The sequence below is a fragment of the Euprymna scolopes genome, chromosome 8 (assembly GCF_053919585.1).
Source record: "Euprymna scolopes isolate OS-2025 chromosome 8, ASM5391958v1, whole genome shotgun sequence".
Lineage (NCBI taxonomy): Eukaryota > Metazoa > Mollusca > Cephalopoda > Sepiida > Sepiolidae > Euprymna > Euprymna scolopes.
Window position 1 is genome coordinate 87,417,662 of NC_136489.1, and position 26,165 is coordinate 87,443,826.

General features: G+C 32.7%; 1 protein-coding gene and 1 pseudogene across 3 annotated transcripts in view; both read right to left on the bottom strand.

The window, feature by feature from the left end:
- LOC145283625 (catenin alpha-2-like) overlaps positions 1-26,165 on the bottom strand; it is a 214,834-nt gene that overhangs the window by 127,289 nt on the left and 61,380 nt on the right. The gene's annotated exons all lie outside the window — the stretch shown is intronic.
- Positions 19,567-19,711, bottom strand: LOC145284271 (U2 spliceosomal RNA; annotated as a pseudogene).

Genomic DNA, 26,165 nt, shown 5'->3' on the forward strand with positions numbered 1-26,165 from the left:
CCCATGTTAAGAATAGGTCTCTAATTTTTTTATTAAATTGTTAGGTGAAAGTACCAAACAGTTACACAACACTTTATCCCCATGCTAAGAATGGGTTTCTAAATAAAGTGTTTCAGAAGTTTGGGAGACCCTCTCACACTTAAAAATTTACCAAAATTCAAGAAATCAACTAATTTTAATTAAATTTTCAGTATTTATTAATTAACAGAATACAATGTAAATATTGTGAGAAACTGCATGACTAAAATCGTGCCACTTCATTGGTTTAACATGGCAAGTGCTTGTCTGAGCTTCAATCTATGCCCCCCCCTCGCCAAACTTTCACAAAAAATGCTCAAAACCACTATCAATAATTTCCCACACTCTTTATCTGTGCCTAAACCGAAATGTAAATTCAAAATAAAATATGGAATTAAGTCATAAGTTTAATATTGATTGACCTAGGAGAAATTTAATTACCGATTTAAAAACTATGACTGTCAGATTAAGTAGTAAAATATGCCTTGTCGAGCGCTAAACAGTACATCATTTGGTATTACTATATATATATATATATATATATATATATGAGAGAGAAGTGACCTTGTCTATCTGTGCAGAATGGTCTATCAAACTACTGTCAATTCTTCGTCTACAGATTTGAAACTGGATATGTATGGATTTAAACCTTGAACAAATTTGATTTTGTTTTTAGCTGGTAAAAATAGCTAAGGAGTCAAATTTTTTTTAATTGGAATTTGGCAGGTGTAAGCAAACTAAATGTGTTACTTCTATGCAGATGCAAATATACATTTATACGTTAAAGTCGGCTAATTTTTTAAGTTTTCTTAACGATCCGTCATTAGCTCAGACAATAACGAATAAGGCTGGCATGCTAAATATTTTGGTTTCAATTCTAGCTGGTGGCACCAAGTCATTTTTTTTTTACTTATAAAAAATCACTATATATAGAGTAAAATACTCAATTGAGAATTGGCTCTAAAATAATGAATAAGAAATTTGAATAAATTAAAATATATTTAAGTGCATTTTACAATTGGGCAACACCAGACGGTCTGCTAGTTTAGTTGAGTATCAAAGAGTAAGGCTTCAATGGTTGCGAAAATATTGCCAGGTATTCCATAGCTGGCAAGTTTGTGAAGCAACCCCTTTCTGTCAAATCCTATTGAAAGTCTTTGATAGCTATTGCTTTAAAAACATAACCTCCATCAAGAGATTTGGTGATTCAATGCAACATTAGAGTTAACACATTAGCAGTCAATCTGAAAACACAATTTCAAGTAGAAAGATTTTATTTACTTGTGTAAATATAGCCGCAATTTCTTAAAGTTGCTGTCTAAGCATATCTTGTTTCACAAACATCTCATGAAATGGACAACCTTGTTTTAAGGTCTTAACCATTATTGTGTACGTATACACAATAAATATACAAACAATAATATACAAAATTGTAAAGTTAGCACCTATTTTTTTTTTCAATGGAATTTCTGACTGCAGCACAAACATGCGTACACCTATTATTATTATTGTTATTATTGCTGCTGTTGGTATTGAAGATTCCATAGGAAATGGTTAAGTAGCGGCCTCCCACTTGAACAAAAGTGATGGAGAGGAAGCCACTAAAGCACTTACAAGTGCTTTTAAATCTAAATAAACAACAGCACGAAATGTCTTACACTACAATACGAAGTTACAATAGTCATTCAAGATTTAGAATGAACATATGTTAAACATTACCGCAACATATAACAAAATGAGCTTGTTTGTTTTAGGTGGTTTAATGGTATATCGACTTTTGATGGCTTACTTAATGCCAAAACCAACATATAAACTTATCTTGCTGTGTATTATTATAATTGGATTATTCAAACAACTAATTTCATCTTGAGTGTTATTCGCACAACATTTCAGCCGATGTAATCTTAAACCTTCTCCAGGTATATTCTGTCAAATTCGGAGAATATTTCTATAAAACTTTGGAATCTGCACAGAATTTTCAACGAAACACTTCAGTTAATCCATGAAAGTAGCAGGCTCTTGTTCTGTCTAAATTTGTAATTGTATTAGTATTGCCCGCACTGAGGATGGAATCTTTAACCCCCAGGAAATTGTCAACTTACTTTTACCTAGTCTGCAAGGACCTGTAGCTTAACAGATAAAGTACTAAGCCAATATTCATTATAAGTGACACTCTTTTGCAAGTTAAAGGATCAATTTTTAATATGAGCGATACTTAGAATACAATTGCAAATATTTAAACACATTTAGTGGGAAATAATGTGAAGTTTTTTGGCCGGATAATACCACTGTCCTCTCAAATAATGTCTGGTATTCCCAAATGGTCACCTATCTGGTATTGGCCAGGTTCAAAATGGCTTAACTTTGGTGATCTAACAAGAACTAGTGTATCAATGTAATTATACCTTCAACATGATTAGATCTAAAGTCCCAAATCAAAAAGTTAAAACCAGAATTTTTTCTTTAATTATAAAAATAGATTCTTTCAGTCTATCAGTAAGAATATTTAGAAAGGTGAAAACGAAGCAGAAAACTAGCAAGAGGTAACCCTACAATGAACCTATCTATAGGAAAGTGCTCTTTTGTCCATATCCATTGTCTGCCTGTAGTGTAATACTCTGATACATAGCCCCAATTCTAGTCTTAATTTCTAATTGCATCTTGTATTTTCTTAATAATCTAACTTTATGTTGAAAAATACTATTTTTTTTTTAAATTTATTTAAAACATTTTTTTTAAATATGCCTGCATATAATCTTACTACAGAAAAATTAAATGGTAATTTTGGTCATCCATAACTACAAAAGTTTGATTTTCATAAATGTTTGTAGAAATGTGTAGCGAGCAGTAAAAATTTAGAAAACAAGTCATTTAATCTTTTGAATTTCAAAAACAAAAAGAGACTTAAATTGATTTTTTTTGTATGAAGCTTGCAATTTATGTAAACATGTAACAATAAACAAAGCTGTGCAAAATAAGTATCATTAGAAATTTAAACAAATAAGTTTGCAAGTTTTTAAAAGCAACAAAGTGGCCATTGATGGTCGGACAAGTGAGAGAAATGACTATTTGTTTAAGTGCATTGCTCCAAGCCCATTGATGACAAGTTCCGCTTACAAACACAATGTGACCCTACTTAAAAAAGGTAAATATTTTAACACCCTTTTAACTGTACTTTCAAACTTTGACTAACTTTTATACTTATAAAATGCAAGAAGAAAGAGCATAAAAGTCAACTGAATAACGATGCAGACTGATAACCTGAATGTGCCCCGTTCGAATCCAGTCAGTTCTACAGCACCATTTGAAATAATGGATGTTGGCAACTTTCACATGATTGCTACTGTATCTGAAGAAATCAAGGAAACCAATGCCAAACAGAATCAACCTGTTCACAAAAATTGTATCATGTTCATTTATTTATTAATCTACTTTTGCATTTTAAGATCAGCACCCTCTTGGTTTTTCTTACTGCTAGTTTTTTTTTGTTTTTTTTTTAGATATATCTGTTCCAAGACAATTTGTAGTCATAAATGATATTTGAAGAGCCTGTGGTAAGTGTTAGGGGATCAGCAACGAGGAATTGGAAAAAAAATTTAAGGTTTTTTTAGTTAAGATTCTGATTTTATCTTTTTATTTTTAAACAGAGTTTGTATTTTACCTACTCACAAAAATAAAGTTAAACACAAGATCATTTTATTTTTTTTTTTTATCAAATAGTAACAAAAATAATCTCTCCAATCAAAAATAGATCTGGCCTCCTTTATAGAAGGATACTACACTTTGATCTCAGTGTAGAAAAACAGAGTCAAAAGTCAGATTTTCTCATCTGTGGACTCCATTTCAGGAAGCGGGGAGAGTCAGAGACAAGATTAAAAAATTTTGCAGCAGTTTGGAAGAGTTTTTTTTTTCTTAAAATCCCAACTTACATTTTTAGGCAAACTCTTATCTATGCATATGGCAAGAAATACGATAAATATATAATTCCAACCATGCAACCTGATGACCCAAAGTGTTGTATATAAATCTTGAACTGTTGAACTATTTCTTGTCTATTCATCGAAACAACACTGAAGGATTATAAAACCTGAGCAACTTCTACAAAAGAAAGTGAAATATATATAAATATATTCATGTGTGTACACATCAATGTTTTGTGAAAATGAACCAAGATTTTAACCAGAGAAAATATAATGAACAGTCAAGAACAAAGTTACCGAAAAGCCACCATCAAGTGCTGAAGCATTGAAAGAAGCTATTATGAAAGTGTAGATAAAAATTGTGTTGTACTACTGTAGAAAAAGGATTCTCAGCATACTTAGGCATATGCAAGCAGTGGTCGAAGCAAAGAACATGGCTTACTAGCAAAGAAGCCAAGTAGACTAGAAAAAAAAAAGCTTGAAAACCATGTATTTATTTTTATTGTTTGCAAATGTATTCAAACATTTGACAAAACATGAAAATTAGATTTAAATTTAAAAGTTCATAAAAACCATTCTTAACAGCCAAATTTTAAAAACCTATATTCGGAACATCAGCAAGTTCCTTTTGATGCCCTGTAAGCTTGTGAGGCCAAGAGCATGTTCAAGGTATTCCCTTGAATAATAGCGATAGAGATGCACTTGTAGAGCTAATTCATGATATGCGCCAGTGTGCAAAGTCATTAATAGACATAGGTAGTTGAGAAAGTTCTGTGTAGTGGGGTCCAATTGCTCCATGATGATCAGTTAAAATTGTATTGATAATGGAACATTTATATGTATTTATAATCAATATAAATTGTAATAATATATATATATATATATATATATATATATATATATATACACACACACGTTTTATTTTTTTTTATTACCGTATCTTTCTGTTAAGTTACATTATTGTTTCGGCTACACGGCCGTTTTTTTGGCTGTCTGTAGCGTCCTCAGACTTTTACAGAAACCCGGTAATAAAAAAAACGCATATTTGCTCTACAACAGTATTGAGCACTTTCTTCAGTTTTTATTAATTACCATCTCCACTATATATATGATTTAACTATTTGATTAATTCTTTTATCATGAAATTCAAAATAAATGATCAGTCTTTTAGTAATTTAATATATTGAACATCACCAAGAGTTCATACCAATTCCAATGCTATTAGACATAAGAGGTTATGATGAACTTGACTAGGTTTCGACTTGATTTTTATCATTCCATAGTTTGTAAAAGTAACCATTCGGTCACTTGCTCTTCTACTCCCAAAATGGTAAAGACTGTTCAAATACTTACCATTTGTACTAAGGTAGGGAAAAAAAGAAATTTTTAATTCATAAAAACAAAAAAATCATTTAAATGGTTAAAAAATAAATAAAAATAAATATTAATCTACAGTGATGTCGGCATGCTATTCAATTGATTAGTGTTACTATCATTTATTTTCGCATGTCAGAAAGACTAGGTTACTAAACATCCAACCAACGAATTAAAAATTAGATTAACATTTTAAGAGTTAAAACTACCACAAAGTAGAAAAGTAACTTATTTAGTAGGGCATTCATTAAATTGTTTGGCGATTTTAGACTTGGTGTGGTATTATCAGTATGAACATTAGTAATCACTAAAGAGGTTGTTAGTAAAACCATGCTCATTCCTTAAAAGGGTTCAAACAAAAATTAAGTCAATAAAATATTACAGGCAAAAAGAAATTAAATCTATTGTAATAATAATCCACACACAATCTGCAATCATTTAGTAACATCAATATTTTTGGAGACTATAAGGAACTATTTCATTCAAGAGGATGTACATGAGTTCATGAGCTTAAATCTTTCTTGAACCAACCATGTCAACACAATATTGTTTGATCAAGAAAATGACAATTTTTCTATGTCAATTAAGTTTGATGTTTTTTATCTCATATTTCAGAGACTTTTTTCAGCTATAAATAACATTGATTGAATTAATTTATTCTCATCACAAAAAGATGCGACACAAGACCAGATGTTTGGGGTCATAGGCAACGCTCCCAAGAGAGCATTCTAACTGTACAAAACTAGTCATGAAGAAATCAACCAGCATTTTCCAATCGGAATAACAATTCATACGATTAGCAAAACAACAACCTCCTTCCTTAAAGAGGGAAAAGGAATGCCTAGTAGCATGCATGCCCTAGAACTGAACCAAGCTACACCTCAACACATTAAAATTTTTAAAAAAAGTAAAAAAATAAAAAAAGAGGGGGAGTCAATATGCCAGTCCCTAGTCTGCCGGATTAAGTGTTAAGGGGATCCTCGGCTAATATGAAAAGATCTGCAAAGGATTGCTTAATAGTTTGTAAGTTTAAGTTTGAAAGAACATTTTTATCACTTAACACAGAATGGATAGATTTTTAAAAAGGTATATATTTTGTTTTTATGTTTCAATGATATTCTGAAATGCTCATTAATTACATGTTCTGAACAGTAGTCCTTAACTTGGTTTTCATGTCAACGTTCCAACTACTTTTTACAAATTGTTAGTAACTGTTATGATGCAAGTTGGTCCCCCTATTTTAGGAATAAATGAACTTACCCAGACAATATATAAATTTATGATTAAGCAGTTATTGATGGCAGTTATGGCCACAAAAGATACTTCCTCTAACATACTTTTGTTCATACACTTAATTACTAGCAGGGTACCTGACGTTGCTCGGGATTAAATGGGGATTAATGAATCTTTCACACTTTCAATGCTTTTGCAATTAAATCAATTTATTGCCTGCTCTAGTTGGGGACCCACCACAGTGCACCAGGTGAAAACTTCACATGCTAAGTAGACCTAGAATAGAATTTAACACGATATGGGACCCGTTAATTATAAATAATAAATAATATAGACAGTAAATAAAGGGTTCCATTAGAAATTCCATCCAGATTCCTAGGCTCAACAGAAACATTTACAAGTTCAACAAGATACACCTAAAAAAAGGTTGGAGGTTACATCAACCGAAACGTGAAAATGACATTTGGAGGTTACATCAACCGAAACGTGAAAATGACCTTTGGAGGTTACATCAACTGAAACATGAAAATGACATTTAAGACGAGAACAGTAATCTGAAGAATCCAAATAATACAAGTATTCCTGCTAATTATTTTTATACAATGCATGGCGAATGCCAGAGAGCTCTAGTAATAACTAATAAGATACTCATGCAGAATACGGAGCGTGCTAGATTTTAGATAAGATTTTCAAGTTAACTTCAATTTTTATAGTATCTTTTATAGTTTATTTAATTGTAAGGTAAAAATACAATAGTGAAAAACCTCACCCTCTTCATGTTAAGAACGAGTTTCTAAAGAATATTATTTTAGCACGGTTCGTATTCTGCATAAGTACCTATAATAATGACAATATGCAATTTTACAAGTAGAAAGTGGTAAAAAGTTGTTTTGAGTAACCCCCGCCCGGATCCCAATTTACAATCTTCTAGTTGACATTTCAAACAATTGCCAAGAATTGAAAAGGTAGAGTAGGAGTTTGTGACACTAAAAAAAAATGCACATAAATTTTCTTGTTTTCTTCAAGACGATGACATTCATAAAAAGAAAGGCAGTTACATATGTAACATTCCAGAGATGCCAGAAGAGGCACGCTCTCTTATATATGTCACTGTGTCATACTTTGATCATATCTACATCTGCACATTATTAGAACAAAAAAAAAAAAAAAAAAAAAAAATGAAAACTATATTATACATCAAAAGAATCAATATTTTTAGGATACATCTATCCTATCAGCAAATTTAGAAATGAAAATATAAAAATATATGTAACGGATTGATGTACGGTGGTTTTTATGAAGATACTTTGTCACACATTGAAGATCTAATTTGTGCATTCCATCAGTTACACATAAACAGTCATTAAATATGCTATCCCTAGTCCAAGTATGGCAGACCATCAAAAATGCTATTTTTAAGCAAGAACACACAGCAGACTGTTGAAAATGCTATTTCTAGTACAAAGCACAGCAGACCATCCAAAATGTTATTTCTAGTCCACGAACAGCAGATCGCCAAAAATGCTATTTCTAATCCAAGAACAGCAGACCATTGAAAATTCTATTTTTTGTATAAGCACGGCAGACTGTCGAAAACGTTATTTAAAAACTAAGCCTTTCAGACGATGGAAAATTCTATAGCAAATCTAAGATAGAATACACTAGTTCAAATCTAAATATGACAGTTCAACCTATGAATAGAATCTTTTTAGAAATGATTGCATGTTTTATTAAATAAAGGGCAAACGTCTGCATGTATATCTCTTATAATAATGCCTGATTGCATCTAAAATAAAATGAACTCTTTCAATTTGTTTATTTTGCAATGAAAATACGATTCCAAACAAAATAGTGAGAGACTGACTGACAAAGACTCTCATAAACTGTTTTGTAATAATAAGTCACCACTTATCAAGGCCCAAACACCACTCAAGGATAAGGATTAATGAGTCAGATGAATGAGGAGATAACATCTTGAGGATTGAAGATGATGGCTGAAACCAAATAGAATTTGATTATCTAAGGACAGCTCAGCAAGAACTTAAACATTGAACTTCCAAACGACTATGTTGGAGTATGCTGAGAAGCAGTCCCATAATATTGTTCCACAAACAGGTACTTTTTGGAAACTCTGCTCATGGAAGTTATATTTAGACAACAAAAAAGGAATTTTTTTATAGTGGTTGTAGCTAGACGAGTATTTGGTAGTGAATGTTTTACAGAAGAAGAAAACTTAAGATAGCAGCTACAGGTGACAGATGAGCACCTACTATGAAAATAATGATAAAGTAGAGAAAGACTAACAATGTTTTCTGTAAGAAAGATGTGATGATGCCAACAAGGTGCACCTCCCAGGCATTACTTTTCCCTTCAGAAATGGGTGTTAGCATATTGTTGATCATCCGAAATGCTACAGGATTCATTACCAACTATTTCTGTACCTGATCATTGCCCTCTTGGTGGAACTGATTTTCCCTACTTTGCAGCCTTGTGTCACATCTCGGTTGAGTAGTAGGCAAAAAAATTAAGTAAATCTAGAGATATGAGGATGCAGACGAGAAATGAATTTCATTTCTCGTCTGCATCCTCATATCTCTAGATTTACTTAATTTTAATATATAAGGTATAATGATAGATAAATAAATAAAAAAGGTATATAAGGTATAATGATAGATAAATAAATAAAAAAACGAAAAAAAAAGATACATAAATAAAATAAGACAAATAAAAAAAAAGATAAATAAAAAAAATAAAAAAAGATAAATAAAAACATTGTGCGAATTTCATACTTGGCTTCCTTGCTCCACCCACCCCACAACTCCTTGCTCCACCCACCCCACAACTCCTTGCGCATATATGCATGTCTTAGCAAAGCAGGAAAAATGATGGATGTAGCTGAACAATTAAGCTGCTTACAGGAAACTGCTAATGTCACTAAAAGACGAAGATAACTTTATTGCTAATACAAGGAACATAGTTTTAAAGATGGTGGGCAACAAGAGACAAATTCTTTACAAAATGTCAAGCTAAAAAGAAATTCAGTTCGTGTTATATAGCCATTTAATGGACTCTATGTTGTAGTTCGTGCCTCTCTTTTTCTCGTGGGAGATATTTATGGTTGATCCTTCCTCCGTTTTGGATGCATGGATTACATGTCTTAAATGTTCTAAAACTAGAAAAATGGTTGAAATTTTACCTATATTTTATTTAGGTTTTAGAATTTTTTTTTCATAAGGATTAATAATTTGTATTATTCAGACTAATATTCTCATATTACGTTTCTGAATTTTTGAGATGAGGATTGATTACTTGTATTATTTGAATGCTTCAGACTACTGTTCTCATCTTGAGTCATTTTCACAATGTTTTGGCTGATGTAACTTCCAACCTTCTTCAGGTATCTTGTCAAACTCAATGTTTCTGTCGAACTCAGGAATCTGTATAGAATGAACAGAACATTTTATTTACTAAAGATTTTGAAAATGACACTCAAGATGAGAACAGTAGTTTGAAGAATACAAACAATATTCTCATCTTGGATGTTCTTCCTGCAAAGTTTCAGGATACATGCAAGATACTGCGACGTCAAACACAATAAATTAAATCTGATTATTAAGACTAACATTCTCACCTGGATGTTATTTTCACAATGTTTCGGCTGATGTAAACTCCGATCATCTTCAGGTGAATCTTTTCGGACTTGAGAATTTTTATTCTGAACTCAGAAACCTATACAAGATTTCTAACTGAACTCTATATTTAATCCATGGTTCTTGTTCTTTCAGCCATAACAGGACAGAAGTGTTCATATACTAATAGTATGTTTCTGAATTTTTGCAATATGGATTGATTAATTGGATTATTCGGATTATAATTCTCATCTTGAGTGTTATTCCATTTTCACCCCAAACAAGGCACAGTGCCACTTTGATGTCAGGGGCTATTATCGGGGACATAAGTTGCAGGGATACTATGTAGGGAGATGAGCAGCAAGATGTCTGTTTACATTACACTTGAACTTCTGCATGTCAGTACAGTTGGGAATGCAGAATCCCGGAAGGACGTTCCAAAGTCTAGCAGTTCTGAGGAACTTGCCATGGTTAAATGTTTGATGTAATAAATTCTGACTCAGAAAACAGCAATTCTTCCCTCTTTGTCAGAGACATCACTCCTCGAATGTGACGACTAAAGGACAAAATAAGGGAAGCGAGAGTTACATGGCTGCCAAAAGTAAACCAAAGATCCACTTTCTACTCTCCTTAAATTATGTGGGATTAAGTTAGAAACTCTTGAAGCTCAAATTGATAGTCGAAATAGCTTTGTCAAAGTTATGGTAATTTCATAGTTTCATAGTCTCACCTCCATAAAATAAATGCAAATTATAAATTAAAAAAAGAAAATAACAAAACTGTTGAGATGTTACATGGTTGAAAGATTTCAACGAAAGGAAATATTTGTTCGTTTTGAAATTACTAATGCGATCAACACGTTTTTCTGTCCCACCTCTTATTACTTACTTTCTCATACAAGTTCCATTGTAATAATTCCAGAGGTAACATGAGGGTGGAGAGTCACCCTGTATAATTTTGTTAAAAATAAATTGAAAAAATAAAAAAAAATATAAAAAATAAAAAAAAAGATAAATACATAAATAAAAATGAAGAGTAATTGTTTTTTTACGCAGGAATTATTTGTGACAAAGCTGGCGCGATCATTTTAGGAAACTAATGAAAAAAAGAAGAAAATTGGACACTACTCGTCCGATCTGGTTGAATTTTTGTATGTGCCTTTGTTATAAGGTGCAGCAAACTAAGTATTATGGTATCCATTCAATGCACAGTTAAAGATTAATAGGGATTAGCATTTAATGCAAAAATGAGCCCAAATTTGACCATGTTCAACCATCATCATCATAAAGCACTCATTCTTAATCAATGAGCTATAATTTTTCCATTTTTTTTAACAGGATAAAAAAAGTTGCTATTATCTTTAGTTATTAGAATGTCTTTTTATTTAGAGTAGTTTAGTTAAAGCATGCATGTGCGCGAAAGATCCAATTTAAAAAATAATATACTTGAAAGTAAAAATCCCTACGTTTTATTTCGAAACAAATCAAAAAATAATCTATTGTTTACTTATGATATTCAATGAAAAATGGATTTTTAATGTACTTTTTTTTTTAATATAAAATAAAAAAACATTTTCAAGATGTAAGCAAGATCGTCAGTGATGTACTTACTCTTTTCATCGTAGATTTGGGTTACTTGCGGCAGCATATCGACCCAAACATCTACCTCAACCTGAAACTGGCAGATTCAGAGTGACTCCTTCAAAACAAAGTGCTATACCTTAAAACTTTTCAAGTGGAACAATAAAAAACAAAATCGACTACCTATATTGACATAAGCTCTCGACTCTCATTCAGCCAATCAGAATAATCGACATATCAGAGTCCTTCATGACCAGGCAAGTTGGCTCCATGCATAAAGACTCCTATGTTTTTAAGTTCATTCATGCCTTTTTCTTTAGCTCTATTTCATAAATTTTTAAACGAATTTATATTTGCAAAGACAAAAATGTTCAATTCTTTTTTATAGAAGTTGCTCCAGACAAGATATGAAGCCACTTGATATAAGTAGTTAAAAAATATACCACTTCAAGGTCAAAAACTAGTCAATAAGTATGAAATGAATAGATTCTAAACCAGAAAATGGCAATTCTTTCCCCTTTGTCAGAAACATCGCTCATGGAATGAGAACTAAAGCATAAAATAAGACAAGCAAGAGTTCAGAGGCTGCTAAAAGTAAACCCAGGGTTCACTTCCTACTATCCACAATTGAGACAGCTGTTTAAAAAATTAAATCTTTTTTTAAAAGAAAAAGTTTTATCTTAAATGGGAGTTACCACTTATCAAGGCCCGAAGGCCACTCAAGGATAAGGATTAATGGATATAAGGTGGTAGTGTTATAATTGTTAATGGCGCAAATTGGGTAGAATTTAATTATTTGTGGGGATAGCTCAACAAGAACTTGTTTATATTGGATTTGAAGGCTACCATGTTGTATTCAGCTGGAAAGCAGGCCAACAGAGCAGTGTTCCATAGGCAGGCAGTTCTGGGAAAGAAGTTTTGTTCATTGAATCTGTGTTTAGATTTAGACACAGGGAAAATCGTTTATAGTGGTTGTAGCTAGTCCGTGTTTTCGTGAAAGTTTGGCAAGAGGGAACCATAATTGGAGTTCAGTCGAGCACTTGCCATGAAAACAACGATAGAGCTCGCAACATCTCTTCTGTGATGACATTTTGCAGTACAGGTGCAAGCACTAATTTTTGACTGATGGTCTGTCACCTCTTAAAATGGAAAAAAAAAACACACAAGAGAGAATTCAGTAATCCCAATGTTGCCAGACTAGTTTACAAGGCAACCAACAGATGGCTCTGTGTATGTGTTTGTTTACACTTACACTTGTTGATAGTAGTCTCCCTTTATTTGGAGATTCTTACTTTGCTTTAATTTACATCTCATTATTGGCATCACTAGCAATTTCAAGTGGAGGCCATAATGCTATATCTAACAAGTTAGATATTTATTCATTTCATTGTTTTACTTATCTATTATATAAAGAGCGTTTTTTTTTTTTTTTTTTTTTTTTTTTTTAGGAAGCGGCAAAAATCACAGAAAAATACTTTTATTATACAAATATGTGGTTTATTCAAAAGATTAAGTTTTTGCATTTAAAATTTAAATGCAATTTTGAGCATATGGCCTGCATGTATATGATGTGATCTAGGTCCAATTTTCATAAAATCTATGCCTTCAATTAGGCTGTATTTTGGCAATAACACATGAAATGTTGTCTTCCAAGTTATGTATTGTTTGATTTATCAGCGCAAATATGGGACTTTACATATCACCAAAGAAAATAATCGTTTGGGGTTAAATCACACAAACAGGGTGACTAGTTGACAAGTCCATTTCATGAAATTATTCATTCATCAACTGTTTCTCTCAGTAAATTGATCGTATCATTTGCAAACCTTGCTTGGGTGTTTATCTCTTCATAATAAATTGCTAAACTAAGCTGAACTTAAAATAACTGATAATTGCCAAATCTGAAATTAAAGATATAGTTGACAATTTAAAGTTCGCCGCCCCATAAAAAAAAAATCTTATACTTATTTAAGTTTACAGCAATTCCTGGTTATTCTGAGACATGGTACATGCATAATTACTGGGTTAAGAATGCGTTGATGAATTATCAAGATGAAAACAGTCCAGCCAAACAAATTCTGAATGTAAAAATATCAGAAAATCAGTGGTGCACCTGTATTAAAAATTATATTTGTTTTTGTGCAAAAATGTGGACAACTATGAACGGAACAAAGATAGAATTGGCAATCTGTACCGTAATTAGACTCCCGCTCTACCGTGACTTCGTAACAACATAAGATTAAAAGAGGGCTATTTTTGTCATTTATTTCTGCAGCCAACAACATGGTTCAATTCAACTTGACTGCAGTTTTAAATGAGTTTAATACATATAACATTTTTTTTCTAAGAAAAGGCATCAAGTTTGGTAAATATGGAAATTTATTCAAGGAGTATCTAAAACAACTTTCAAGACCATTAGCAAATATATATATATATATATATATATATATATATATATATATTACACATACACACACATATAATATATACATACTATTATATAAAAGAAAATTTTTGTGAGTTCATTCCTTATGGGCTCTGAAATGGCTGAACAGAAAAGCCCAGCATAAAATAAATCAACAGTAGGTTCTTTGATATGACAGGAGTACATTCAAAATGAATGTTTCTGTTTAGAGCATAACTGAATCATAATACTTGACTTTTGTATTTTAAACTTTAATTCAAGCAAGATCAACAGTAAGTTCTCTATGGTGCAATATAGACTACAATGTATTGTGGACCAAGTCATTGCGGGAAAGCATGTGAAGCTTTCTCCTAGTGCACTGCAATGGGTCACCAATTGGAGCAGGCAATCAATCGATTTGATTGAAAATTAAAAAAATAAATAAATGGACCATTTCACCGATTTCAATGACAATGAAAATATGAGAGTGTTAAACATTCATTGATCATCATTCAATCCCGGGCAACATCGGGTCTCGCTACTAGTGTGCATGTGTGGGTGTAAGGAGAAAATTTTAATGCTTACTCGACATTCCTTGAATGTCTAAAGTTTTTCTGTATAGAGTTTTTCAGGACAATCTGTTTTGAGGATACTTTTCCCTAGTAAACCCTGAGTAAATATTCAAAATCACATAGTATTCACTGCTCAAATGAAATCTTCTATGACTAACTCACAGTGGTTTTTACGAAGGAATGGTACACCTTCTCCAAGTGATATAACTTAAAATTAGAGCACAAAGCTGGATACTCCACCAGACTAGATGTATTCTTGTCCAGGAATCCAGTAACACAGAGACCACAAGAAAAGTATACTATAATATATTTAAATGGTCGATTGGGAAGAGAGAAATAATGTTTTAAAACTTCTTTACTAACTCAGTGTTTGAGAGGTTAAGGAGAACTTTAATGGAATATTCGAATATCTATGTGTCTCATATCGAGATCAAGTGTTAACTCCAGGAAAGGGTTTCCCCCCTTGATTTCGAGAGCTTCGACCCAAGTAAAATGAAACAATAAATAAATTTAAAAAATATACATCAAAATAGAAAAATGCACTGTTTAAAAAAGAACTGATGTCGGAAATCAAAATTTAACAGTTAAAAAAAAAAAACAGACAAGTGCAGAATTTTTATTTTTAATAAATATATACATTTATCAAAACTTAATTTGAATTTTTGATCCATAAAAGAGTTTTTGTCAGGAATATCCAAATATTTTTTCTTTGTTTTTTTTATCTTACGTACCATGTTGATGGTATTATGGTGATGCAAAAATGTTTATATATATATATAGTTGATTGTCAAGAAACGGCATTACTTTTGCACCAACCTAATACTATCATGAAAAAGAAAAATATATTATCTGGACATTCCTATGGAAGGTTCTTTTATGGATTGGAAATTTGAATCCAATTTTGATAAATATATTTATTTTTAAAAAAAACAAAAAAAATCTGCACTCAACCAGAATTTTAACAGTTAAATCTGTAATTCCAATATCAATGCTTTTTTAAACAGTACATTTTTCTATTAACACATGTATGCATGACCGATGATTACACACTGAATCAGACATTTAAAATCTGGATCTTCAACCTCTGAGGCCGTATGAGACAGTACCATCAGGATGGCATGCAAGAGAGAAAAAAAATCGTCTGGATTTTCCCAATGAAGACTTATGGGTCGAAAATTTGAATTCAATTTTAATAAATACATACATTTATTAAAAAAAAAAAAAAAAAAATCTGCACTTGTCCGATCTTTTAACTATTCAATTTTGAAAAATATATTTATATATATAAGAAAGTTTAAAAAAGAAAAAAAAAAAAAAAAAAAAAACGTAATTTCTTTTGTGCTGCATCAAAATAATTGTATGATGTGGTGTGCACTTTCTGTTATATTTAACCTATAGGGATTATCAAGGCTTCAAATATTTAGATGTTAATTTGCAGCCAATTTTCTTATTTTCATCTAATGCTCAACACTATTTGTTTTTCAGACCAAATAAACATTTAAATGTAAGTAAAAATACTAAAAACTTATTGAGATAATCCTGCTTAAAGCGACTGTTTGTGTTTACATTTAGCAATAAATTACTGTTTTTTAAAGTTTAGGATTTTATATTTTTCTTCTAAGCATAATTTTGTTTCTACTAATTATATTTTAAGGAGGACCTATGTTTTTTTGTTTATTTTAATTTCCTTATGTGTTTGTGTTAACATTTTTTATATTTTGTTTTCAAATATTTAAATTCAGAAATATTCTGTACTAGCAGTTCAGCCCGGCTTTGCTCGGGCCCTATGTACTGTTCATAACTTTATGTGCATATGTATATATATAAAAAGTTTGACTCATGTCCAGGTAACCTATATCTAAAATTTCAAGTGTTTGGACCCAAAATTAGCGGAGGAGTTTGGTAGAGTCTACAAAGGACAACTCTTCAACTTTGACCTCTTAAAAGCCAAATTTTCACCCAAAAACTGATTAAAAAACTTCCTGCATGTCTGAATACTCTTTATGTAAAATTTCAAATGTTTAGACTCAAAATTGGCTGAATAGTTTGCTAGAGGCCGCAAAGGTAAAATCTTTTGAATTTTAGACTCCTTGGCAACCAAATTTTTGGCCAAAAACCGATTAAAAAGCTTGTCCTATGTCTGAATACACTTTATGTAAAATTTCAAATGTTTAGACCAAAAATTGCTTAAGTAATTTGGCAGAAACCACAGGTCAAATTTTTTTTAACTGTGACCCCAATTTTGACCCCTTAACATTGTTTTGGGCTCAAATCAAATTAAGTTTGATCCATGTCCAAGTAACCTACATCTAAAATTTAAAGTGTTTAGACCAAAAGTTAGCGGAGGAGTTTGGTAGAGTCTACAAAGGACAACTCTTTCAACTTTGATCTCTTGGCAGCCAAATTTTCGTTCAAAAACTGATCAAAAAGCTTGGTGCATGTCTGAATACCCTTTATGTAAAATTTCAAATGTTTAGATCCAAAATTTGCTGAGTAGTTTACTAGAGACCGCAAAGGTAAAATCTTTTGAACTTTAATACCTTGGTAGCCAAATTTTCGACCAAAATTGATTAAAAAGCTTGCCCTATGTCTGAATAAACTTTACATAAAATTTCAAATGTTTAGACCAAAAATTGGCTTAGTGGTCAATTTTTTTTAACTGTGACCCCAATTTTGACCCCTTACATTTGTTTTGGGTTCAAATCAAGTTAAAATGTTTGATCCATGTCCAAGTAACCTACATCTAAAATTTCAAGTGTTTAAACCACAGATTAGCAGAAGTTTCGTAGAGTTTTCAAAGGTCAAATAATTGAATTTTGACCCCTTGACAGCTAAATTTCTGGCCAAAAACCGATTAAAAAGATTTTCCCAAATCTCCATACCCCTTTATGTTAAATCTCAGGTCTGTAGACTGAAAATTGACAGAGTAATTTGGTAGGAAAATGTACACACACAGAAACACAATTTCACTTTTATAGATATATAGATAGATTTTTACTCCATGGTGTCCGGTGGTAACTATATATCATTTTCCTTCAGAATAAAGTTGTTGTCATAGCATTTCACTCCATCATCGGGCAGTGTTTGGTGCAACCCTCAGGTCCACATTGGAGCATGCCGAACTTAGGCGACAGTTTGGGAGGATGTGTATGATAGTCTGCACATCAATGCCGCTGAGAAACAGAGCGTCCTATACATAGCTGTACTTGTGTAGGTTGTTCCGTGTTTTGGTAACCTTTGCTCAGCCTAGTTGACTATTACCCACTCTTTTTGAAGGAGTTCAGAGCCGGGGGAGGGAGGGAGACTCTTCTTCCGGTGCCAGAAGAACCTCATTGTCTTTCTGTTGTCTTTGAACCGATTAAAATAACCGGTTGTCTTTGAACCGATTCATTCCACAAACACAGGCAGGACACTGGTGTTATTTGTTCAAAGTCTATTACAGTGGTAAAGCTCTTTTGAAATGGTAGTTGCTGCAGCATCTGTTGGAGGTCCAAATAGGGGATAATGATTGTCGCTGCTCTGCTTGTCATGCAAGTCTGAAGTCTCAACATAAATATTCATCATGATCTTCAGTTTAATGTCTATTTTACATACTGCCAGATGTTAGACAGGTCCATTAGATACTTCTTGAAAAGAAAAACTAACTTAGAATTGCAAAAACTACCTTCATGAAAGTATATTTAAGCAACAAACCTTCCTTCATCGCAAACAGAACTCTTTAACTGTTTTTCCTTCAGTTTTTTTATGTCCTACCATGAGATCAAATGGCATTGCTTTTGGTTCCACAAACTTGGTTTTCGATCAGAAATTGAAATATAAACATTGAAACATCAATTGGCAGTTTTTTTTATTTTTTCTTATTTCATTGGTAAGAAAAGAAACGAGGACCGCAATAAAGCTAATCTAAAAAGGAGAAAAAAAAGCTCCTTATTTTGATAAAAAAAGGTTTAATAAAAATTAATATTTTGCACCTATGTTGTAAAACAGACAAGAAAACTATGAGATTCTCTTATATTTCCATTGCACATGAAAAAAAAAAAATGGTTATTCATATTGTAATGTGTGATGTATACAGTCAAGAATTAGGTGATAATTTATATTAAGTTTAGTCAAGAGAACGACTTCTGAATTTTTGAAAATAATTTTCATTTAAAAAAAAAAAAAAAAAAAAAAAAAAAAGAACCACATTTTTTTTTTTTTTATTGTTGACATTATGGGGGCAAAGGCAAAATATTACCAAACATGTTCAATTATATATGCATATGTTGGCGAAATTATGTAAAAATGATGATTCAATCAAAATATTTTAATGCTGTAAGATGCAAAATGAAAGCAGCTTTTTGCATAAAAAAAGGCAATTAATAAAATTTCTCCACCTAAAATATTTTTTAACATTAATTTCAACTTGTCAATAAATGGATTAAAGTTGAGGCAGTTAATCAGTTGCTATTCAAAAATCAGTGACCATTTAAAAAAGGCAAACTATAGAGATCGTTTCTTTATTACATGTGCTTGTACAATGCAATTGACTTGGAGACTAAGCAATAAAAATAAAAGGAGTTTGTTTTTAATGAAAACAAGGCCAATAGCCATTAGTCGCGTGCTCTTGTGTAATGAATGAATGCGTGAATATAGGATTGACATGAAATTCTTAAAGATAAACTAAAATGACCGAAAAATGGGCTTAAATAAAAAGTAAATGACTTAGAATGACTTTAATGAACTTAAGGATGAATTGAACGACCTTAAGAATGACTTGAATGCTTAAAAAATAACTGGAATCCTTCAAAAACAACTTGAATGATCTGGAGAATGACTTGAATGGCTTTGAGACTGACTGGTTGTAAAGTGGATGATCATTTTACATTAAATTAATACAGAAAAGTGATCCCCCACTTTATATCAAAGTTACAAACATAAGTACAGCATGTAGTAAGACAGATACTACACTTTGATCTTGGCCAAAAGGCCAAGAAAATCTTAAAAAGCTAAGAACAGCATTTATCAACAACAGACCTTTGATTTTAACCAAAAAGGCCAAGCACAAAAGTGTTACCGACAGACCGACCAACTTGTAGAGTCGCTTGCACGCGACTAAAAATTGATTGAAAACTTCAAAATAATTAGAGAATTACATTTCAAAATTTTGGAGAGGAGGATTGCTAATTTCTATTATGAGTAATTGGATTATTAAACTTTTTGCTCTCATCTACACAAGGACTCATGGCATAACAGAAAAGTACTAAGTAAAATTCAGTTCTAAGTGACACTCTTCTGAAGTTTGAAGGTTCAATCTTCAGTGCAAGTTCATACTAATATAATTGCCAATTGCTTAAGCTTACCGGTCATAGCTGACGAAACAAAAGCATGCTACCTTCCCAGATTAAATAGAATTCTGCTCAAAATTCTTTACATATTCTCGAGCTTAATGACAGAAAGATTCTTGAGCTCAACAGGATATACGTGAAGAATGTCAGAGATTACATCAGCTGAAGAATAAGAACAATTAGTTCAAATAATATTAATTAGAGAATTATCCAAATATAATAATTTTTTTAAGTATTTACGAATGTTTACATAAAATATTTTCACATTCCTATTCTTTTGTACCTCAATTTATTTAAATTTAATGCCATATTTTGACTTTATTGTTAAACTAAGGAAATAAAGAATAAAAGTTTGAAATTTATATTTCTTGAATTGGGTTATTGTCTACACTAATCATATGGCATAGCAACATGAAGCATCTGCAGAAGTCTGGAGAGTACAAAAACTAAAAAGTTGTGAAAATGGCAGCAACCAATATAAGAAGAACATGTGAATAATATAAACACCTAAAAATGTCATTCATAATAAAACCATCAATCTAATATTGATCACTGATGTTGGGTTATATAAAAAAAAAAAAAAAAAAAAAAACTTAACTGTTACAAATGTAAATTAAGTCAATCGTTTCAAGCAGACAAAATAAGGAAAAGAAATAGAATTGGTTCATGGTGTTGTCAGTTTTATAGCATATCAATACCTACTGGGGGCATAACATTCTGAAGAAAATTGTTCATATAACCATTGCTAAAGTAGAGGGCATCCATGCAAAGTTTAACAATGATACAGGGTGAACCCCACCCCACTCCACATATACACACAAAAGAATTAAGAAAACCTCTGCCCATGGAATCATTAAAATCTTCACTACAATCCAACTATATTTATAATTTAGTTTATACCTTACTTGTCCACCAGGTTCCACTTACGAATGTTTAACAGTTTTTCTTTCGTCACTGTTCAATGATTTTAATGATCTTTTTTCTTTTTTTCTTTTTTTTTTTATTACATTTTCACCCCAAACAAGGCACATTGCCACTTTGTTGTAGGGGGTTACTATCAGGGTCAGCAACTACTGGGGTACTATGTAGGGATTTGGGCAGCAAGATGTCGGTTCACGTTGCACTTGAACTTCTGCATGTCAGTACAGTTAGGGAAGCAGGATCCTGGAATGAAATTGCAGAGTCTAGCGGTTCTGGGGAAGAAACTACTGGAGTAGAAAGATCTTTTACATCTAGGGATCTCTACTGTGTGGGGGTGAGATTTAGCTGCCTGTCGGGTTTGTCGAGGGTGTCTGCGTCGTGGGGGCACAAGTGTCTGCAGTTTGTCAGAGCATTCACCATTAAAATACTTGTAGAACAAGCAGAGGGACGCAACGTTTCGTCGATGGGACAGAGGCTGAAGCTTAGATGCCAGTTCAGGGCCTATCAGATTGGCGACTCTTTTTTGAACCTTGTCTAGGAGCGAGAGACTAGTAGTAGACGCACCAGCCCAGATGTGACAACAATACTCCATACATGGGCGAATGATGGCCTTATAGAGATACAGGATATTTTCAGGTGTAAGTAGTTTTCTAGCACGGTAGAGAGAGCCAACCTTTATTGCAGCGGCCCTGGCAATGTTTTCAATATAATTGTTCCAGCTCATGTTTCCTGTGAACGTTAGGCCAAGCAGTTTGAAAGATGTACTCTCAGACAGGGAGTCACTGGCCATTGCTATTGGTGGCAGAGAAGGTTTCTTGTAGTTATTGAAAGAAAACAGTTTAGTCTTGGTAGCATTGAATGTGACCATCCATTTATGTCCCCATTCCACTACAGATTGGATTATGCATTTTGGTGATTGACTTATCAGTAGATGTTATCCTGAAGGGAATTTACACTCATCTGATCATAATCACCTCAGAATGTTTAAATGGAGTTTCCTATGAAAACAATTCTCAGAGTCTGAAATAAAAAGGGTCATCACATCCGAATTCAGGTCAACACCAAAGAGGAGTGTATCAGAGGGATTTAGAATCTTACGTGCTAGATCCCGGTGTGCTTATCATTGACTGTTGGATATTTAGAACTGAAACTTGGACAAGTCATGCAGTTTTTTTGGACCAAATATGGTTGAAATGCAGAAAAAAAATTGTAAATTTTATTAACAATTGAATTTTAGAGATCACACTGCACATATATAATATGATTAATGTATCAGGGAAAGAAATTCAAGTTTCTGAAATGTCTATTTTCAAAAGTTATTAATGCGTTATTTCATAGATGAGCTTTCCATATTTGTATACCTAAAGTAAAACAGAAAAGAAAACTTTAAAAAGGTGAGCTATGTTTTACTTGATGACTTTTTTTTCTCCTTTACACAAGGAAATGTGTTCATACGTCAACATGCTGAGTAATACTGAGAGACAGTCGTGCATTGACAAAGCATTACATCCTTCGTTCAAATTGTTTTTTCAATGATATTATGCATAAATGAATGCAATATATCCCATGGGATTTGAACTTTGCTGAGTGATTCCATAATGATGAGTATTTGTTTCATGCAAACTACTTTTGCCTACAGAGGAAGTGATGGACAAAAAGAGTAAAAAAGCCCGATTCTCAATTCCAATATCGGTTTTATGAACAAAACTTTGATCCCAGTACAAGTTGACTTGAGAACCATCTGAAAGTGATCATACTTTCAATTGGTTATATATATATATATATATATATTAGTGGTGGGACAATTAATCGGAATCAGGAACCGGAAAAAATCAAAGTTTTTTGGAGTACTGGAATAAAAAATTTGAGCCTATTTTCCAATGCCAAAACCGATTTCTTTAATTATCATTTTTTTTTTTTTTTTTTTTTTTTTGGTGAAAGAAACAGCTTCCACTGCTTATAGTAATAATAAAATAATTTTAAGCTTCCAGTAAGACTAAAGTCTCAAGCTCACTCTCTCACAAGTTTATTTTCACGTTTGAGAAAATACATGCACATTTAAGATGTTTTTACAGTAATTGGGACAAAATAACAATTTTGTAGTTAAATATTTAGATATATAAAGAATCAGAATCTGGAATTTAGTATGGAATTGGTAAAAATATTGGAATGATGCCATCACTAATATATATATATATATATATATATATATATATATATATAGATAGATAGATAGATATTACCCACAGACACTAGTGTTTCATGCTTACAACACAATCATCAGTGCAGATGGCGATCAACGCTGGTTGAAAGATTAGAACCCTGCCACAAAGACACTTGACATCATTAGCAAGGAATATCCCCTAGGCCAATCGTTCACTGCCACGAAATCAAGGAAAATTTTAACATTAATGAAGCTTAACGTTTAATACAGACGATCTAAGCATGATCAAGTAACAGGAAGGTTATACACAAGGTTAGCTAACTGACTTTTTCAATTTCCAAGACAGTGCTCAGCTCTAAGAATTTTTATTTCTTGAAGAGTATAGCAATAATTATAAATAATTATTTTAATACATACATGACATTATATATCTTTCTTTTAATAATATATTGGAATTCTTTCTCATTTTCTTGGACCTATTTGTGAATCATTCCACAGATTTCTGCCTTTTGGATTACTTTGGATCCTCTTCCAATTACGTGGTTCCCTTGGATTTTAGTTGTGTGAATGGAAATTTAATTAACTTTCTTGGATTCTGCATCTTTGGATTTTACCGCCATTGGAATTTTTACCCTTCAGACTATCCATTCACGTGAAATCACTTATTCACCCCTATTCCCTCTGCTTCACTTTTTGTTATCAAGTAAGATCTATTACTTGTAGTTTCATTTCATACTTTTGCAAGCAAAATCCGATCCCGTATTTTGCTAAATCCTACCCTCTGATGAGAAGGAAAGTATTTCTTTGAAACTCTGCAGATTAAGGACTATCCATTTATTTAATGTTTCCTTTTTAAAATTAAATATGTTTTTAACTCTTTTTTAAAGTGTTTTTTAACATGTTTTATTAACTACTTGTTCTTATATATACAAACGGTCGGGTTTCAATCCTGGCTTGAGGTAGTTGCCTGTCTAGCCGCACTGATGAGCTGTGAAACAGCGAAACAGTACTGTATGTGGATGACTATAGTGCTCCTCACCTTGAGTTGAGCATATTGAGAAGTGAAACACGAATTACCATTAGCACATAAGCGACGCTCTTTGTGTAAACAAATCGAGCGGAGGTATTTCAGACGATATCAAGACATCGTTAAACTCACTACTCGTTCAAGCAGCCGCCAATAGCGTAATGGTTAGGAGCCTTGACTGCCGTACAAACGGTCGGGTTTCAATCCTGGCTTGAGGTAGTTGCCTGTCTAGCCGCACTGATGAGCTGTGAAACAGCGAAACAGTACTGTATGTGGATGACTATAGTGCTCCTCACCTTGAGTTGAGCATATTGAGAAGTGAAACACGAATTACCATTAGCACATAAGCGACGCTCTTTGTGTAAACAAATCGAGCGGAGGTATTTCAGACGATATCAAGACATCGTTAAACTCACTACTCGTTCAAGCAGCCGCCAATAGCGTAATGGTTAGGAGCCTTGACTGCCGTACAAACGGTCGGGTTTCAATCCTGGCTTGAGGTAGTTGCCTGTCTAGCCGCACTGATGAGCTGTGAAACAGCGAAACAGTACTGTATGTGGATGACTATAGTGCTCCTCACCTTGAGTTGAGCATATTGAGAAGTGAAACACGAATTACCATTAGCACATAAGCGACGCTCTTTGTGTAAACAAATCGAGCGGAGGTATTTCAGACGATATCAAGACATCGTTAAACTCACTACTCGTTCAAGCAGCCGCCAATAGCGTAATGGTTAGGAGCCTTGACTGCCGTACAAACGGTCGGGTTTCAATCCTGGCTTGAGGTAGTTGCCTGTCTAGCCGCACTGATGAGCTGTGAAACAGCGAAACAGTACTGTATGTGGATGACTATAGTGCTCCTCACCTTGAGTTGAGCATATTGAGAAGTGAAACACGAATTACCATTAGCACATAAGCGACGCTCTTTGTGTAAACAAATCGAGCGGAGGTATTTCAGACGATATCAAGACATCGTTAAACTCACTACTCGTTCAAGCAGCCGCCAATAGCGTAATGGTTAGGAGCCTTGACTGCCGTACAAACGGTCGGGTTTCAATCCTGGCTTGAGGTAGTTGCCTGTCTAGCCGCACTGATGAGCTGTGAAACAGCGAAACAGTACTGTATGTGGATGACTATATATATATATATATATATATATATATATATAATGCAATTAGGTTATCAAAGAGTACATCTTCAACAAAAACTTATCAAGATAGAAAAAACGATACTATTAAATATATTAAGTAAAAGATGAATAATAAAAGTTACATATAACTTTATTATAAATGTTAAGCCAGTTTTTTATCTATATTTACAGGATGGTGCAAAAGTCACGCATTATTTTGAATCAGTAATAATTTTAACATTTCATAAATTTTTTTATTTTTTTATTTTTTTTCAATTTTTTACAGAATTTTGTAGATAAAACATTGACAATCGATCATGGAAAAATTTAGCACTGAGCAACAAACTAAAATTATTGAGCTTTATTTAGAAAATCGTTGTTCTATAATTTTGACTTAAAGAGTCTATCAAAACGCTCCTAATCAGGGCACAATTTATCGTCTTGTAAAACAGTTTCGGCAGCAGGGCTCAGACAGTGATCTACCACGAACTGGCAGACCACGTTCAGTACGTACAGCTGAAAATGCAGCACTCAGATGACAGCATTGCTGAAAATCCAAACACTTCAAGTTGAGGACAGGCCATTCAGATTGGAATATCTAGAAGGTCACTCCAAAGAATTCTGAGGGAATTACACCTGTTTCCAGACAAAATTCAAACGATACTATCTCGCTCAGCTAATGCTGTTGACATTCAGCAATTAGCGAGAGAACAAAATGAGTTCATCCATAAGCTGATAATGAGCAACGAAGCTCATTTTCATCTGAATGGGTTTGTGAATAAGCAAAACTGCTGAATATGGGCAATTGAAAATTTAAGAACCGTTCATTAGCATGAATTGCATCCAATAGAGGGCTCTACAGTAGCAT